The 19,078-nt window shown below is 50.3% G+C and overlaps 1 protein-coding gene across 1 annotated transcript in view; it reads right to left on the minus strand.

Moving 5' to 3' along the window:
- The window catches only part of LOC311165841 (serine/threonine-protein kinase pim-1-like), a gene marked incomplete at both ends in the record, with an annotated part of 246,248 nt that overhangs the window by 135,115 nt on the left and 92,055 nt on the right, over positions 1 to 19,078 (minus strand). The window lies entirely within an intron of this gene.

A 19,078-nucleotide genomic window follows, 5' to 3' on the forward strand; every position in this document is an offset into this window, starting at 1 on the left:
GCTCCCAGAGCCTGGCCCCACCCTCCCTGGGCCTGTGGGGGCTGCCCCAGTGGCCCACGGGGTGACCGCTGCCCTCTCGCCAGCACCTGGGACTTGTGTAAGGGGTTGGAAAGGAATCCACTGGTGTTGTTAGAGGGCAGCAGAAGCCTTGGCAAGGTCCAAGCATGACAAGGAAAAACCCACTTAGTGCTGGGGAAAAACCATGCCTTCATCCTCCCTGCCTGCATTGCCCCAAGAAACATTATGAACCCAAGACAAACCAGGTGAGTTGAGCAGTCAAAAGCCCTTTCTCACCTGCACACAAAACTGGCTGGGGCACAGGTTCTGGCAAACCCTCTCTGCTACCCCCACCCACGGGTGTTTTTGTTGCCGGCTGCCCCAGCCCCAGCCCCAGTCCTGGGCAGAGTGGTGGGCAAAGGCTGCCAGCAGGGCTGGAAGCTGGCTCCCCACTCAGCCATGCTCAAAAGCAACTTAGCCGAAGACTCAGAGCTATGAAGGGCAGCAAAAGGGAGAATCCCCGGTGCCACACCCAGTTTGGGCTGTGAGATGTTGGGCCATGAGATGCTGGGACCAGGAGCACACCCCTGCATGGGCTCACCTGCAAAGTGAATGTAGGCTGTGTCTTGAAGGTAGGTGCCACAGCCAAAGTCAATCAATTTGGCCTGCCCCGTGGCCAGGTCAATCAGGATGTTCTCTGGTTTTATGTCTCTGTGCAGGACCCCGCAGCTGGTGCAGTGCCGCACGGCCTCCAGCACCTGGCGGAACAGCTCCCGCGCCACCTCCTCGGGCAGGAACCCCCGTGCCCGAATGAAATGCTTCAGGTCCTGAGAGCGCTCCGGCCGCTCCATCACCATCAGGATGTCGTTGGGGAGCTCACGCCATTCCAGCAGCTGGACCACACCAGGGAAGCCAGTGGACACCTTGGCCAGCAGCACGATCTCCAGGGGTGCGCTGGTGCCGTCGGGCTGCAGGAGGAGCACAATGCCATCAGTGGGGCTGATGCCGTGCCGGGGCTCGGCAAGCCTCAGCCAGCCCGGGATGGTCTGCGCCCTGCGCTGGCCCCACGCCCGCTCTCCCTCCAGGCGTCCTGGTGGCTCCAACCCTGCCGGGCCTCAACTCATCCCCGCCCGGCACGGCCCGGCTTCTCCCGCTGGCCCCGCTCACTCACCAGCTTGTCCCAATGCCGGACGCAGTAACGTGGCACCCTTTTGATGGCCACCTGCAAGCCAAGGGAAGCAGCAGGGTCAGCTCGCCGTCCGCGCTGCCCAGCCCCATCCTCTGCCCTCTTCCTCCTCCTCGTCCCCCCCTTCTCCTGCGCCCGCCGCCGGCCCCGCCGCTCACCGGGGCGCCGTCCGAGAGACGCGTGGCCGCGAAGACGCTGCCGAAGCCGCCGCGCCCCAGCAGCGAGCCCACCCGGTACTGCTCCTTCAGGCCCTGCTGCGCCTTCCCTGCCGGCGGGACGCGGCTGGCAGCGCTCGGCCCGTGGCCGGCAACGGCCCCCGAGCGCCCCTCAAGGGCCCCGGGCCGGCCATCCCCGGGCGTTCGCTCCCTGCAACGGGACAGCGGCGGCTCGGGGCCGGCGGCCGCGCTGCCGAGCGGCGGAGCTCGGGCCGGGCAAGCCGCAGCGGAGGCGGCGGGAGCGGCCACGCCGCCTGTGTCCTCCGCGGGCCCCGGCAGGAACCGGGGCCGGGGCCGGGGCCGGGGCCGGGGTCGGGGCCGGGGCCGGGGCCGGGGCCGGGGCCGGGCTCGGGCTCGGGCTCGGGCCAGGCGGAGCCAAAGGGAGGCGATGCCGCCCCAGCCCCAGGAACTGATGCCCGCCCAGCAGCGCCACCGCCAGTACGGCCAGAGCCGGCCGGAGGCGAGACCGCGGCGGGACGCCCGGGGCTGGGGCCGGGGCAGCCCCGCCCGGGACCGGGGACCGGCCGGGGGCATGGCCCGGCCGGGCATGGGGAGAGAGAGACTGGGAGAGGAGGGGCCCCCGGGGAAGGGAGACCGGGAGAGGGTGCGGGACTGCGGGAGAGGAGAGGAGAGGACAAGCAAGAATCTAAAATGTCGCTGCTATCGCTGCTGCTGCCGCTGCTGCCGCCGCCGCCGCTGCTGCTGCTGCAACTGAAGCACCGGGGCCGTTTTTCCCCGTGTCCGTTTGTCCGTTGCCTGCTCACCCCCGCGCCGAGCCCAACGCTCCCCGGGGGCAGCCCCTGAGCCTGTCCAAACACGGGAACTTTGCGGTGTTCAGCCCAGACCCAGAGTCTGCACTCCTGCACAGCGGCACAGGAATCCCCTCGGTCGCTGCTGTGCATTGTCCCTGCTGAGGGTCAAACACTATCGGAACGCATTCCCTGAATGCAGAATTTGTACCTGACCCACAACTGCACTTACCTCTCCAGCATTGCTCTCCAAGAAAACCAGGGGAAGGCAAAGTGTGTGTAGCTCATGGTATTTGACAGTGTCTAAAACATGCTAAGTCATGGATCTTTGAGGTGACATCCATTTGGAATTAATGGGATGGAGAATTTGTGCAAGATGGAAAAGGGGAGCATAAAAATAAATACAGTAAAATGTCTTGGATTTGTTCTCCCCATTTTAATTTCATTTCTTACAAGCTGTTTCAGTTTTCCCATCATCTTCTCCTCAGTCCTGTTTGCTCTTTCCAAGAACCTTTCCTGGAGAACGAGGTGCAGCTTCTGTCACAAGATGTGCCACCAACTGCAGCTTCTCTTGGCTTTCCACACCGTGCGTGCAGCACGACTCTTTCAGCAAAGAAAGACTAAGGTTTGAGAACTTGACAACTTGTTCTTTCTTTTCCTTGTGGGCTGGGCTGTTGTGCCATTGGTCAGGTTTTCATTGTTATTGTTCTACCCTAAGAAACCATGACGGGCTCCCAGGAATTGTTAGGGAATGCAAGCCTGACTGAATGCCGAGAGAGAATCTGCAGAGCTTGCAGCCAGAAATGGAGAGCTGTGTGATAATCATTCCATCATCCCCATGGACACCTTGAAAGTGATCTAGAAGATGAAAATGGTCTGACAGAGGGAGTTTGTTTCTTTTCCAGTTCCACTGCTTCTACATTTCATGCACTGATAAAAATCAGTTCATGGAAAGCAGCAGAACAAACTGGACCTCTCAGGAGATGAGTGAAAGAATCTGTAAAGGAGAAATGCAGGGAATGACCTGGTGAACTTTGTCTGTAAGAAGGGTCATTTTTCCTAATAATTTCCAATCCATTCCCTCTGCTATTTTCCTTCTTAACAAGGCCATTTTCACCCCAGATTCCCCATGAAATGGAACCCTGAGCTTGTGGAAGTGCCTGAAAGATGCGCTGTTCCTCTGCAGGGAGCCTGAGGCTGAAGCAGGAGCCTGAGCCCTCCCTGGGGCAGCCTCCTGCGAGCTGGAATTTGTGGCATGCTGGGAGAGGAGGAACAGGAGGGGGAGAAGGCTGGCGCTGTGTGGCAGGAGCAGGAGGTTTGGGCCGCAGGACATTCCGTCTGCGCCGCTGCCCCGCAATGGGCGGCCGTGCCCGGGGCTCTGGGCCTGGCCCCGCGTGCGCTGAGCTCCCGACACTGCGGGAGCTGCCCGGGCTGGGCTCAGCTTCCCGCTGGGACTGGGCAGCAGGCTGGGCTCCAGCTGGGATCAGCAGCAGCTGGGAATACCTCTGGGCATCTCCATTTGCTGCTGCTGCTGCTCGGAAGAAACAAGGAAGAGAGTCAAGAAGTTCTGGTTTTTCTTCCTCCTGGTGGATTTTTTCATTTGATTTGACACTTGAGAGGCAATTTCTGTGATGGCCTCTGTCAGTTGATTCTATTTCAGCAGCAGCAACAACAGGGCTGTGTTTGTGCACTGCAAATGTGGCCTGTGAGGCTTTAATTCTCCTTCACCTTGTGCTCAGGGCTTTGTGAGTATTCAAGATCTGCTCATCATGGTGCCTGCAACAAAAGTTCCCTGTCATGAAAGCACTCTGGGAAGCACTGATCGAAAAAGGCAGTTGCCCTTTTACAGATAAAATTCAAGTGGCAAGCAGGAGAGGGACAAGAGCAGCCATGATCTCCAATTCCCAAGGCAAAGGCACCAGCAGCCTCCTGCTGTCCCCTCAGGGTGAATAAAACAGTGCTGAAAACAGCTCTGGAACCCGATCCTGATCCTTTCTTGCTCTGCAGGCTGGGTCAGGGCAGCTCTGGGAGTGTGGTGCAAAGTCTGATCCTCAATCTCCTGGCAAATGACAGAGCTGAGCTGATCTCAGCCTGGAATCCCTGTGGATTGGCAGCAAGGACTCCTACCAGATGCAACTCCTGTGTTTGCAACAAGCACAGCATCCACTGGCAGGGAATGATTTTCTCTTCATCCTTCCCACTCTCCAGGTATTTCTCTAGGAAAATCCACTCTCTACTGGGGACAGGGCAGTAGAGATGGAAGGTTCTGTGTGCCTCAAAAAGCCCTAAGCCTGTTCACCCCAAACCTCTGCCACTCACAGCCACCAGTTCTGCGCAGAGCAGCAGCAAACTGGTGACTCCTGGCACTGCCTGTGCTCTGAACTGAGAAGTGTGGATCAAGCTTCAAGTGTTTTCTAGTGGGAAGTATTGGACACAGTTCCCTCCAGATTCTGGTTCTGGGTCGGTGCCACAGCAGCTCTGGGGAGTGTTTCTGTCTACAGGGTCTCCCCAGGCTGCAGCTGGAGCTCGGGGCCTCCTTCCAAACTACAGCACAGTAAAAGATATGTACTAAGGTCCCAATGAAAAATCCTCTGCTGAGCCTTCTTGAGTGCCTCTCAACTCCTAATTCTGATTGCAAAATGCTTATTAGGAAGATCAGACTGATCAAAATCAGGAGATTTTGGGGGGTTTTTGTAAAAATGCTTTTTGAATCTTTAAGATGGAGGGGTTTTCACTGAGGTCATTATTCCTCTTACAAGTTTTTCAGCATCCTGTTGTTTTGACTTTCCACTCTTACCTCCTGCCAACTCTTACCTGCCCAGAGCCAATTGTTTAGCTGACAGCTGCCATGCCCAGGTGCCACTTGCTGAGCATCACCTGTATGGGGCCTCAGGTGCTCACTAAGGAAAACTCCCTTCATCATATTCTTTGCAGAACCAGGGAAGATCTTGCTTGCTCAGCTGGGCAGTGGAAGAGTTTCTATTCAAACCTACTCTGTGTGGCATCACTGATGTATTTTTGACTCAGAGAAATCTGTTTCTTTTCTTCTTTTAAATGAGGAGTGAGCAGCTCCATGAGCAGCAGCACAGCAGAGGAAACACAAACAGGCTGTTACTCAAACACCATCTCTGAAAGGCTTGTGCTCTGCTTTTCAGATGAGATGAAGAGCTCAATTACAGTAGAGAAAGAGGCTTTCATTAAATCACACATAGAGCATAATAAGGACAAATTACAAAGCTCTTCAGAAGCAAATCTGTGTCAGACTGCTGGGTAAGGAGGCCCTTTAGGGGAGGCCTTCAGAGGTTTCTCCTGCCCTTCTGAAGAAATGAGTCCTACACACCTCATCTCACCATGTTTTTGAGGAAAGCACACAACCAGAATCCTATGGGGCATCTCATTCTTTGAATGCCTCTCTTCCAGGGGCAGAGATGAGCAGTATAAGCAGCTCCCCCCTCATGTCTGTAATGAGTGGGATGAAGCCTCAGGGTATGTGAAATACAAAGCTGTGTTTGGTGTCAGGTACAGACAGGCAATGTGTGTATTTGGGATTGCGATGTGTGTGCACACCGACCATGGGACAGCTGCGAATTCTAATCATAACTGAGGAAAGTCAAGCATGGAAGAAGGCCTTTGAACCTGTCTTTTGTTTGCAATTAACCTGGATTGATTTAGGAGCATTTGAATTAAAGCATTAAGGATGTTGTTTTTTGCTTGTAGTCAGGCCTTAAAGAGTGCTGCAATAATAACCTTTTGAAGTATAATTTTAGAATATTGCTTGTATCCTTGAAACTATAGCTTTGGAATATCTATTAAAGAAATATGCTTATCTCACACCTTAAAAAAACCGAGAAAAACAGCTTGAGAAAGGAAGATGAACATCATCTCAATGATTTATAATTTCGACCAAGGGAAGCTGGACATCACTGTTATGAGATTTATAGTCATTGTAATTGAAAAGGTGGGCCCACATCTGGGGAGCTGGACTTCACCAGATGGGATTCGTCTTTATTCTTGCAGAAACTGGACCAACATCTGGGAAACTACCAACACCATCTGGGGATCCTCCTTTTTGGGACGCATCCTGAAGAAAAACTAAATCACAATAGTGTATAGAATTGTGATGTAAAAATTGGGAATACAAACTGCTGATGAGTAAAAAAATTGGAATACAAACTGCTGAGAATGCTTCTGAGTACCCCTATAAATACCTGTAAGCCCAAATATCGGCGAGCAGTCTGAGGGAAAACTTCCCCCAATGTACCCAGCTCTGTTTTGCTTATACTTTACCATATTAATTAATAAATTGGTTGCTGCTTGAATATTGGCCTAGTCAAGCTTCTCATTTATTACAGTCAGTGCTGATGTGCACAGTTTAGAAGTGCAATAGTTTGTTCTGCTAACACAGAGAAAGCCCAGAAGCTCAGTGTTGTCTCAGTCCCACGCTGGTATGAGGAGATGACATGTGGAGTTTAAAGAATTTTAAGGCCCAGCAGCTAAGGGATGAATCAACTACCTAAAGCCAGACTCCAGACATAACTGTTTCATTCCAGCACTCCTTCCACGCTCTCCTGTCTGCAAAAACCTCCACCAAGAAACCTGTAGATAAGAAGGTGAGGAAAGAACAGATTCCAGCCCCTCACACAGAGGAGAGAGCTCAGAGACCCTCAAGTCAGAGAGATCCCTCCCTGAGCAGCCAGGCTGCCCAAACTTTCAAAATCAAAGCTCCAGTGTGCAAATCCCACAGACAGAAATAGCCACTGGCCTCTGGGTTTGCAGGTGACTGTACAAGTGTGAACCTGGAGCTGAGGGATTGGATGCTTTCCCCTCCCCAAAAATGCAAAGAGAACTGCGGTGTGAAAAAGAAAATTTGTTTATTTTCAGAAGAACAGCAACAAGAATACAGAATACTTTTACATTGTAAGAATATTTGTAACAACAACAATCCATAGAACATATATACATTTCGTAACAACAACAATCCAGAGAACCTATATACGTAAGAACATATCTAGCAAAAATATGTGCATTGTATTTGCAGAAGTTAAAAAAAGCCCTAAATCCTATATCCTGAAGACGACAAAAAACTGTAAAACGTATGTACAAAAGGGTGGCATCTCTATCCGGGATGTCCATCGGTTCTGGAAGAAAAGCAAGTGCCATGGTCACTGCAGTCAGGCACAGAGGGCTCTTCCATGTCTCCCCAGGCTGGCTCACGCTGGCCCAGCAGGACTCTGCTACCAGAACTGAGCCTGGCTGGGTCTGGGATGGAGCTTGTGCGGCCCAAAGCGAGCACAGGACCAGCTGGGGATGGCCTCCAGAATCCAGTGCACAGGGTGCCACATCCCTGAGCAGGGACCAGCCCAGCCCCAGCCTGGCAGCAGGGGACCCACTCTGCCTGTGGGGACCACATGCCTGTCCTGCTGCTGGCATTGCTCTTTATCCCAAGATCATGGCTTCTTCCTCATCTTTTTCATCAATGTCCATGTCCTCTATGTAGTCTTCCATTTCCACTTCCATCTCTTCTTCCACATCCACATCCACATCGACCTCCATCTCCTCCTCTCCAGTCTCTTCTTCCTCCATTTCCACGTCCTCCACTGTATAAGTCTCCATATCCACTTCCATTTCCTCCTCCCCAGTCTCTTCTTCCTCCATTTCCACGTCCTCCACTGTATAAGTCTGCATTTCCACCTCCATCTCCTCCTCTCCGTTGGTGACAGCCTGCAGAGGTGGCAGAACCTCAGAGTGGAGTCCCTGTCCCACACCAGGCCCACAGAGCTCCAGCCCACCCGGGCAGTTGGGGGTGTCCACCTCCATGGATGGCACCATACCTTCCTCAGGACAAATGGGAGCATCCTGTAGGGATGGGTGTCAAAATCCAGGCACTAGTGAGCTTTCAGGACTAATGGGGGTGGCAGGGGGCAGGTGACAAGGAGGGTGACAGCAGTGGGCAGGAGCAGAGCGAAGGGTGTGCTGACACAATGGCCAAGGGCTGTCTTGGGCTCTTTGCCGGGTGCTGGCAGTTCCATTTGGAACGGGGGAGGTGACATCACAGTTCCCAGGAGTCCAGGGCCAACCTGAAGTGGACAATGGAGATCATAGAATGATGGGATCCCTGAATGGTTGGGCTTGGAAGGGACTCTGAAGACCATCTTGTTCCAAGCTGAGCAATCTTTCCCCAGAGCTTGGGGGAGCCCTGTTCCCAAGGATGGGGCATCCACAGCCTCTGTGCACAGCCTGGGCCAGTGCCTCCCCAGCCTCAGTGTCAAACAGCAGCTTCCTTAGATCCAGCTTCAATCAACCTCCTGCAGTTGAAAGCCATCCCCCTTGTCCTGTCCCCACAGGCCCTGTTGAACACTCTGTCCCCTTCTTCCCTGTGGGACCCTTCCAGTCCTGCAGAGCCACAGTGAGGCCCCCCCAGTGTCTCCTCTTTCCAGGCTGAGCATCCCCAGCCCCACTTGGACAGCAGTCAGTTATATCAGGGGCAGTCAAGGCTGAAGGGTAGCAAAGAGCATCAGGAACTGAGAGATGGAAGCTTTAGGCCCAGGTTTGCCTCTAAATGTACAAAATTAATAACAGTGGAGGGGAAGATGCTGAGACACTGGCTCTGTTCTAACTGGGGATTTTTTATTTCTTCTTTTCTGTCATGCTGACCCAGGTTTTTCAGTTTGAAAGGAAGCTTGGCACAATGTCCACTGTCTTCTCCATTTGTGAAACACTGAGCAGAGTCTGGGCAGGCTGATGATGCAGAGCAAAACCTGCAAATATACTGGTGATCCTGAGCCTGGGGATGCAGCTAAACCCAGCCAAAAGTAATTTCTGGAAAGTCGAGCCTGGTTTACATTTTCTTCAGTTTGGCTATGCCATCTTAACCAGTCATTTATATAAAAGCAAATAAAAAGCTGAAACAAAATGGACAAAATCCCAAACAAACAAACCCACGCAAACCAATCAAACTGATCAAAAACCAGAAATCCCAAATAAAAACCAAAGGGAATGAGGAATTAATAGAGTTGTGAGGATATCACAGCCGGCAAATGGCTGCTTCCCACAGGATCACCATAAAAAGCCACATATAACAGCTGCTCCAAAATATACCCAACAGGAGAGCTATAAAAAGTGATACATGGCACCTTTGGGGGCAGCTCCACAGTAAGGTGAAGGATGAGCAGTGGTACAGATCCAGCATTCCCCACCCTCCAGGCTGCTATTTTCTCCTGATGAAAGACCCTTGCAGGACTGTGGCCCCTCTCAGTGCTGTGTAATTTGCACAAGGATATATCTTGTCTGCTATGCAGGACTGTTCCCAATAAACCATGCTTCTCCTGACATTTATTTTTCTGGATTTCTACCATATGATACAAGAAACTTTGAAAAAACCAAAACACCTTGTGGGGAGGCATTTTTTCCTTTCTTCAGAGTGTCTCTTTCTTTTGTTCCCTACAGAGCCTCTCACTTAATTTCTGCTGTTTTTTGGAGCATGTGCTTACCTCTTTCCTGACCCCCTGGGCTTGTTTTGTCTCTGGCTGTCATGGACACTATTAATTGTGGGGTTTTCTCCTCCATCTATTTCTGTCTCTTCAAGTGGTTTACCTTCATTTACCTGTTGGAGTGATGGATTTTTCTCACCCTTTATTACTTAGTGCTTTTTCTTCATTCTCTAAAACCAACTTCTCACTTGCCCTGTGGCTGTTAGATGCCATTATTAGGAGCAATAATTCTTTCTCTCTTGCTTGTCTGAGCTCTCACAGGGAGCTGAGAGCTCTTTGGGGTTAAACCTGACTCACTTCAGCGCCTTCCTTGGTGCTGCCTGTGTACTTGGACACTTGAAGGGAATAAAGTCTCGGTGTGGAGATTACAGCTGGGAAATGATGGCTCTTTTGAAGAAGACAAAAATGCTGTTGCCAATCTTTTCCAGGATAATGTGAGCACCTTGTTTTGGGGAGAAACAGGCTCTGATCAGCAAAGAGGTGGCTGTTGCAGGTACCCAGGTTTGGAGGGAAGGGTGCAGCTCCTGGGAGTGTGTTTGTGGGGGGCTATAAGGTTTGTGTGGGCTCCCTGGAGCAGTGGGAACACCCCACTGGGAGATGCACATCAGGAAATGGGTGCACAAAGGGCCTGAAGTGTGACCAGCTTTGGTGAAGGTTGCCATAGGAAAAAATATTTTTAGTGGGATTTTGGACAATTTGATGTTCATTCTCATGTCCTTTGCCTGATGAACATTCCCCCTTTGCAAGAGCATGGGGAATCCTGAGCTCACACAATAAAAATCCCTGATAATTATATTTTTTTTCTATTTTTCAATGTTGTCATCCCAGCAGGAGTCAGAGTAAGAGAAGATGTGTGACCTGGCTGTTTTTAACTTTGTGACAGGAACAATGCCATGGGGAAGCTGCTGAGAGGAGCATCACTGCTCTGTCCTTAATTTTCCAGCACAACTGAGGATGATTTAAGAACCCAGGCACAGCCAAGACCTTTCCTCCTCCTGTGCTCATCAAGCAATCACTGCCTCATCACACCTCAGCTTCAAACACCTGGTTTGCATCTGGCTGACCTTGACTGCCCTCCCTGGATGGGAAGATGAAGAGGTGGAAGTGTAAAAGATTGGGATTTGATGGGTGAGCTGTGAAATAGTGGCTGGTGCAGGCTGGTTTTGGGTAAACATCGTGTTCTGTGCCATGGAGGATGAGAGTAAATGGATTAAAGAGGAGATAAAAAGGGCAAGGCACCTGGTTAGCTCCTGTTAAAGAAAATGTTGGGAAAATAGACATGTAAGAAATATGTCAGAGATGGTCATTAACTGCACTGCAGGGTCAGAGCTCCTTTCATAATTGGCCATGAAGTGAATACCAGAAATGATTAAAAAAGTTCTTAAGGGCTGAGGGCTTTTACTGAAGGATTGGGAGAAATAAACTGTTTCTGGCAGAACTTTTATTATCATTTAAGCATGATCCTCTTTCTGACATAACAGCTGCTTGGAATAAACTGAAGTATCTTCTCCATTAGCTCTGGCAGGAGCTGGATAAAGCTTTCATTCAGGTAAACTTTCATCCAACATATGTCTCTAGATGAATAAATATAATGGGAACCATTAAACCTATTGTCTGAGTAAGGATTGTGCTTAGGGCAAGAAAAAAGAGTAATTAGGAGTTGACAAACCATGAATTAGAGTGGGGAAATTAGAATTGATGCTGGTTTAGGGGAATATTTAACTAAGCTAAGATAGAAGTCTACCTTTATTGCAGGCTAAGCTTTATAACAGAATTCTACTGGATGAAATTTAGTAGTCCTGGGCTCCTAACAGACCTTTAGATACAAGTTTACCTCTGGTTGGAGAAAACTCAGGGCTTGAGCAGGATTTTATGGCTTTGCTCTTGACCCTTGGGCTAGAAATGCTCCTGTAAAATTCATGCCAAAGTTAGAGCTTCTACAAATTTCTAAGAGTTTCAATGGAGAAAGGTCCACCTGGACTTTGGGGACAGTTTCTCAGAGCAGAACATTTCAAGTGCTATTGAACTGCATTCCATTTCCCTTTTATTGGGGCATAAATTTCACACCCTGCTCTATCAGTCTGACACGTTCTTTGAGAAGAGACAAACTTTACAAGCCACTTGAAAAATAATTTCACTGACAGGTTTGCAGCTCAGAGAATGTTAATAAACTGAAATGGCTTTTCACCCTGCAGTAGCCACTAAGTAATTATGATTGTCTGTAGGCAGACTAATGAAAGCAGCTGTTAACAACCTAATGACAATTTGAACCAGCCCTCTGCTCCACAGACACATCCCTTTTCTGTCCCTGCTTTTCCTGCATCCAGTGCTTCCCAGAGAAGTTTAGTGTTGCTTGATGGTCAGGTAAAAACAGCTTTCTTTTGTAGGAGTGGTGCTGCTCTTCTCTGAGGTGGAGCTTCACCTGGGCTGCTGCCATGCTGGGCTCACCCCACAAAGTCCAGTTCTGCAGGAGCTGGGCAGCATGGAGAGCTTTGATAGCAGAGCATGGCAAAACTGGAGTGGGGGGATTCTGGCTCAGTGTGCCCCTCAGTACCAGACAGCATTAGTTATTGAAAAATCTTGAGTTCAAAGAGAAGATGTTGCTGTTTTGGCTCTAATCTTAGCTTGCTTTCAATACAGTTTTCCCTGGCACTTAAGATACTGTTTTTCTCTTGCTTTCAATAGTCTGTCATCCCAGGTGACCTTTAAAGGTCCCTTCCAACCCAAACCATTCTGTAATTCTTTGGACACATGATGAATAGCAACATGTGTTTTACCCTCATTATAGATGATATTACATCATGTCTGGCCTTTTGGGGCTCTTCTCCAGGACCTTGGGACTACACTCACTCCTATATGCTCTTCATTGTTTTTTTTTTTTGCTTACCAGTCAGCATTTTCAGTTCTGCCACCCATGTTTAGAGCAAGTTTTCTGTGACTTGCTGCACCAAACACCAGGTCAGTCCAAAAGAGCATTAGGAAGTATCCAGATGTATTTCCCCTTCTTCCTTCTGGGAACATGCTGCTGTTTTGAGCACTCTGGCTTTCTGAGCTCCCTCACATGTCTTGATCCTTTTCTGGATAACCAGAGGGGTATGAGGATTAAATCCTGTCTCAGCTCTGAGGTCTGCCTTTTGAAAAGTCCCAGTCATCCTCTCCTACTCATCTCATCCTGGCCTTGCTGGAAATATTATCCCTTCATGGGATTGTTGTTCAGCTTTGGGGCATTCTGGCACTGCTTTTCAGTGAAAGTTTTGGAGACTTTGAAAGGTTTCCTGGTGTGGGAATGACAATCCTCAATGCTAATGCTTATGGGGGTTGCAGTTGCCTGAGTTGTGAAACCTCCTGAAAAACATTGTTTGTTCTTTTTTGCTTGACTTTTCCTGGACTGTTTTCATAAACAGATTAGGAGGTTTGGGGATGTCTTTTCAAAGTGAATTTCAATGATTCTCCTGGCTGCCATTTCAAAGGGCAACAGTCTTTTTTTTTTATTTTTAACCATCAGCTGCTTACAATCCAAAGAGCTAACTGCCTTTAATTAATCATAATATATTCCAGGAGAGCAGAATAACAAGGGAACAAAACCCAGTGGGCACAACTCTGTGACTGAACCTGGACTTCCCCCTTCCCAGGTGCAGGATTCTGGGCAGCCCTGTAACCCTTTGCTGGCCACTTTGAGCTCTGCCATGCAGTGCCTTGGGTTTCTGGGGAGGGCAAAGCATCCAATCCCTCAGCTCCAGGTTCACACTTGTGCAGTCACCTGCAAACCCAGAGGCCAGTGGCTATTTCTGTCTGTGGGATTTGCACACTGGAGCTTTGATTTTGAAAGTTTGGGCAGCCTGGCTGCTCAGGGAGGGATCTCTCTGCCTTGAGAGTCTCTGAGCTCTCTCCTCTGCGTGAGGGGCTCGAATCTGTTCTTTCCTCACCTCCTTATCTGCAGGTTTCTTGGTGGAGGCTTTTGCAGACAGGAGAGCACGGCAGGAGGGCTGGAATGAAACAGTTATGTCTGGAGTCTGGCTTTAGGTAGTTGATTCTTCCTTTAGCTGCTGGGCCTTAAAATTCTTTAAACTCCATATGTCATCTCCTCATACCAGTATGGGACTGAGACAACACTGAGCTTCTGGGCTTTTTCTGTGTTAGCAGAACAAACTATTGCACTTCTAAACTATGCCCATCAGCACTGACTGTTATAAATGAGAAGCGTGACTAGGCCAATATTCAAGCAGCAACCAATTTATTAATTAATATGGTAAAGTATAAGCAAAACAGAGATGGGTATGGTGGAGGAAGTTTTCCCTCCAACTGCACGCTGATATTTGGGGCTTACAGGTATTTATAGGGGTACTCAGAAGCTTTCTCAGCAGTTTCTATTCCAATTTTTTTACTCATCAGCAGTTCCTATTCCCAATTTTTACATAACAACTCCATACACTATTGTAATTTAGTTTTTCTTCAGGATGCATCCCAAAAAGGAGGATCCCCAGATGGTGTTGGTAGTTTCCCAGATGTTGGTCCAGTTTCTGCAAGAATAAACATGAATCCCATCTGGTGAAGTCCAGCTTCCCAGATGTGGGCCCACCTTTTCAATTACAATGACTATAAATCTCATAACAGTGATGTCCAGCTTCCGTTGGTCACAATTATAAATCCTTGAGATGATGTTCATCTTCCTTTCTCAAGCTGATTTTCTCGGTTTTGTTAAGGTGTGAGATAAGCATATTTCCTTTCTATAGATTCCACAGCTATAGTTTCAAGGATACAAGCAATATTCTAAAATTATACTTCAAAAGGTTATTATTGGAGCACTCTTTAAGGCCTGACTACAAGCAAAAAGCAACATCTTTAATGCTTTAATTCAAATGCTCCTAAATCTACCAAGGTTAATTGCAAACAAAAGACAGGTTCAAAGGCCTTCTTCCATGCTTGACTTTCCTCAGTTACTGTTAGAATTCGCAGCTGTCCCATGGTCGGTGTGCACACACATCGCAATCCCAAATACACACATTGCCTGTCTGTACCTGACACCAAACACAGCTTTGTATTTCACATACCCTGAGGCTTCATCCCACTCATTACAGACATCAGGGGGTAGCTGCTTATACTGCTCATCTCTGCCCCTGCAAGAGAGGCATTCAAAGAATGAGATGCCCCATAGGATTCTGGTTGTGTGCTTTCCTCAAAAACATGGTGAGATGAGGTGTGTAGGACTCATTTCTTCAGAAGGGCAGGAGAAACCTCTGAAGGCCTCCCCTAAAGGGCCTCCTTACCCAGCAGTCTGACACAGATTTGCTTCTGAAGAGCTTTGTAATTTGTCCTTATTATGCTCTATGTGTGATTTAATGAAAGCCTCTTTCTCTACTGTAATTGAGCTCTTCATCTCATCTGAAAAGCAGAGCACAATCCCTTCAGAGATGGTGTTTGAGTAACAGCCTGTTTGTGTTTCCTCTGCTGTGCTGCTGCTCATGGAGCTGCTCACTCCTCATTTAAAAGCAGAAAATAAACAGATTTCTCTGAGTCAAAAATACATCAGTGATGCCACACAGAGTAGGTTTGAATAGAAAACTCTTCCACTGCCCAGCTGAGCAAGCAAGATCTTCCCTGGTTCTGCAAAGAATAGGAAGAAGGGAGTTTTCCTTAGTGAGCACCTGAGGCCTCATGCAGGTGATGCTCAGCAAGAGGCACCTGGGCATGGCAGCTGTCAGCTAAACAATTGGCTCTGGGCAGGTAAGAGTTGGCAGGAGGTAACAGTGGAAAGTCAAAACAACAGGATGCTGAGAAACTTGTAAGAAGAATAATGACCTCAGTGAAAACCCCTCCATCTTAAAGATTCAAAAAGCATTTTTACAAAAATCCACAAAAATTTCTTGATTTTGCTCAGTCTGACCTTCCTAAATAGCATTTTGAAATCAGAATTAGGAGTTGAGAGACACTCAAGAAGGCTCAGCAGAGGATTTTTCATTGGGCCCTTAGTACAGATCTTTTACTGTGCTGTGGTTTGGAAGGAGGCCCCGAGCTCCAGCTGCAGCCTGGGGAGACCCTGTAGACAGAAACACTCCCCAGAGCTGCTGTGGGACTGACCCAGAACCAGAATCTGGAGGGAACTGTGTCCAATACTTCCCACTAGAAAACACTTGAAGCTTGATCCACACTTCTCAGTTCAGAGCACAGGCAGTGCCAGGAGTCACCAGTTTGCTGCTGCTCTGTGCAGAACTGGTGGCTGTGAGTGGCAGAGCTGTGGGGTGAACAGGCTGATGGCTTTTTGAGGCACACAGAACCTTCCATCTCTACTGCCCTGTCCTCAGCAGAGAGTGGATTTTCCTAGAGAAATACCTGGAGAGTGGGAAGGATGAAGAGAAAATCATTCCCTGCCAGTGGATGCTGTGCTTGTTGCAAACACAGGAGTTACATCTGGTAGGAGTCCTTGCTGCCAATCCACAGGGATTCCAGGCTGAGATCAGCTCAGCTCTGTCATTTGCCAGGAGATTGAGGATCAGAGATTCTGTGATGTTCTTGTTAGCTAGCAAGGGCCTCCTGAAGATAAAGGGAAACTCCATATCTCTCCTGAGGAAGACACCAAGGCTGTCACCATGGAGACGTGATGAAGGAGAGAAAGTTAAAAGATATGGATGCTGGCTGGCTGAGAGAGTGACATGGCTCCCTGATCACCTTCTGAGAAATTTTTTTCTCTCCTATAACCAATGGGCAATGAATGTGTATTTTCAATGAATGTAAATATCTTGAAAAAGTATAAAAGCAGCATGTTGCTATAATAAATCTCTCTTGCTCCCTTCTGATGGAGTTGTACTTTGTGCTGTGTCGTGCTCTATAACGACACATCCCTGCCCTCCTCACCTGACTGAAAGGCTGAAGTTTTGCTGGAATTGTGGTGTAAGGCCACCAGAGGTGCTGTTATGGACCCGAGACCTGCCTGGGGTCAGGTGCTGCCTTCCTTCCATTTGAGGAATGAACAACATGGAGAGCTGTTGCAGGTGTTGGGCAGGGCGTATGCCTGACCCCGGGACACTGCTACACTTCCGCTGGGCACCGGGATCCATGGTGCTGCCTTGGTGGCTCCTGCCCGCTGCCGGTGCTGGTGGCAGGATCAACTGGTGCCCGTGAGTTTGCAAAAGGAGCGATTTCCCTTCCTCCCTCCCGTCCGAGGCCGCCATGGCCCCTGAGGGGATGGAGCTCGACCGGTGCGCCCCCTTCTGGCCAGGAGTGCTCCCTGCAGCGCCCCCTTCTGGCCGGCAGTGCTCCCTGCAGCGCCCCCTGCTGGCTGTGGTTATAACTGCCACAAAAACCAACAGTCCTGAGCAGGAGGGAAAGTTCTGGTTTTGTGTTGTTTGTTCTTTCCTGGTTTATAAATTTCCCAGTAAAGAGCTGTTATTCCTTTTCCTATGCTTCTGCCTGAAAGCTCCATCATCTTTGAAATTAAAAAAAGTTTTAGGTATGGGTCTTCTTTCCACTCCAGGAAGATTCCTACTTTCCTTGGCAGATATTTCTCATTTGAGTTGCCAGCTGCTGGGTTCCAGTGTGGATGGGGCAGACACCCCAAGAGGAAACGGGGTCAGACACTTGGCCACTACATGCTCTGCCTTTTAAGCCAGTTGGGCCACCAAGGGCCCTCTCCCCAGCTGGCACTTCTGGTCACCCGGCCACTCAGGAGCTGGCTTTAGCAGAGCGTCACACTGTCCCCAGTGTGCCACAGCTGACAGACTGATGGACAGACAGGGACCTGTCTCCAACAAAGCAAGGCCTGACCCACCCTGCCACACACAGGTGTTCCAAAATGTTTCCAGACATCAAACTTTTCCGGTCGCTGACACCCTGCCCTGTGCCATGGGCTGATCCCTCTGCCCTGGCAAAGGGGGAGAATCTGGAACCCCCACAGGGCCTTTGTGACATCTTCGTGTAGGGAACACAGCAGAGGAGGAGTTTGGGGCAGGGGAGAAGAGAATCCAGAGCCTCCTGAAGGCTGCTGCGGCCATCAGAGCAAGGAACGTCCAGGGCCCTACCAGGTCCCTCTGGTGGAGGAAACATGCTGGGGGAAACATCTGGGGTTTGTACCTTTTTGGGGGATTTCCCAGGAAATCGTTCCTTTTGTAATAATTTGGATCCTGAACCATGTTGCTGTTGGTTTTATTTTCTTTCATTGCTGTTTCAGGAAATTTTTCTTTTCCTAGTCCTTTGAAATCCTGGTGCCCCCACAGGGAGGAAGAGGGGCAGTTTTGGTGGCAACACACACACAAGAGGGTACCCATGGGTGGGAACACCCAGTTCCCCCAGTGTCACAGCACATTCCCATAGATATCATTGGGCTCCCGCAGTCGCCCCTGGGGTCCCTGCAGTTCCACGTAGGTCACCTGGGGCTCCTGGAGTGTGGTGGCATGGGGGGACACTGTGAGAGACACGGGCTATGGGATCTGGGTGGGGTGACACTCGTGGGTGACGTGTCCCTCTGCATGTGTGCCCCCCATACTCACCCATTGCCCTCTTGGTGTCCACGACGCGGGTGTACAGCACCTCTCCCTCCTCTGGGGGGGCCGGGGGATCCAGGGGGGCCCTGAGGGAATAAAGGGGATGTGGGGGAGGGAATGGGAGGTCTTGGGAGTTGGGGTAAAGTGGGAGAGTGTGGTTTGAGTCCCCCACTCACCTTTCCTGATTCTTCCTGGCAGCTGCAAAGGAAAGAGGGGAGGGTCTGTGGGTTCCCCAGGGCTCTGACCCCTCTCAGGACTCCTGAATCCCCACAGGACCCTCAATTTCCCACAGGAACCCACAATCATCCCTGAAGACTCCCAGAATTCATGAACATCCCCAGTGCCCCCAACCAACTCAGCCTCAAAGACCCACAGCCCAGCAGGGACAGAGAGCCCCTAAATGGCCCCAGTGCCTCTGAAAGGATGCCCAGCATCCCTGCAGGACCCTCCAGCACCTACCCAGACCCTACAGGGCAACCAGCCAAGGTCAGAATTCTAGGGTTGTGGGAGCCACATTATGGTTCCCCAACTCTGGGGGCCTCTACAGGTCCCTAGGACCCATTCCCCCCATTGTCACCCACCCACACGGTGCCACCAGTGCCAGGCCACAATGACACCCACGAGCAGGAGCAGGAACAAAAGGGCCCCACCGACCCCTGCGGCCACTGCAAGAAACAGATGGGGACGCATCAGGGTCACCCATCACCCCGGGAGTCCTGCAGTCCATAGTGACCATGTGTGACCCCACCTGTGCTCCTGTGTGTCCCTGTGTCTTGCGGTGTCACCTCCAGGACACCAGGGGTGATGGTGGCATTGGCCACAGGCACTGTGGGGACAGAGACAGGGCTGAGGCCACAGGGAGGGGCTGGCAGCCTGTAGGGGGGTCTAGGGACAGGGGGAAGATGGGTGTGATGGGGATTTCGGGGATGGGGTCACACCAGAGAGGGATGAGAGGACACAGGGC

Source organism: Fringilla coelebs (genome assembly GCF_963513975.1).
Source record: "Fringilla coelebs genome assembly, contig: SCAFFOLD_30, whole genome shotgun sequence".
In the NCBI taxonomy this organism is placed as follows: Eukaryota; Metazoa; Chordata; class Aves; order Passeriformes; family Fringillidae; genus Fringilla; species Fringilla coelebs.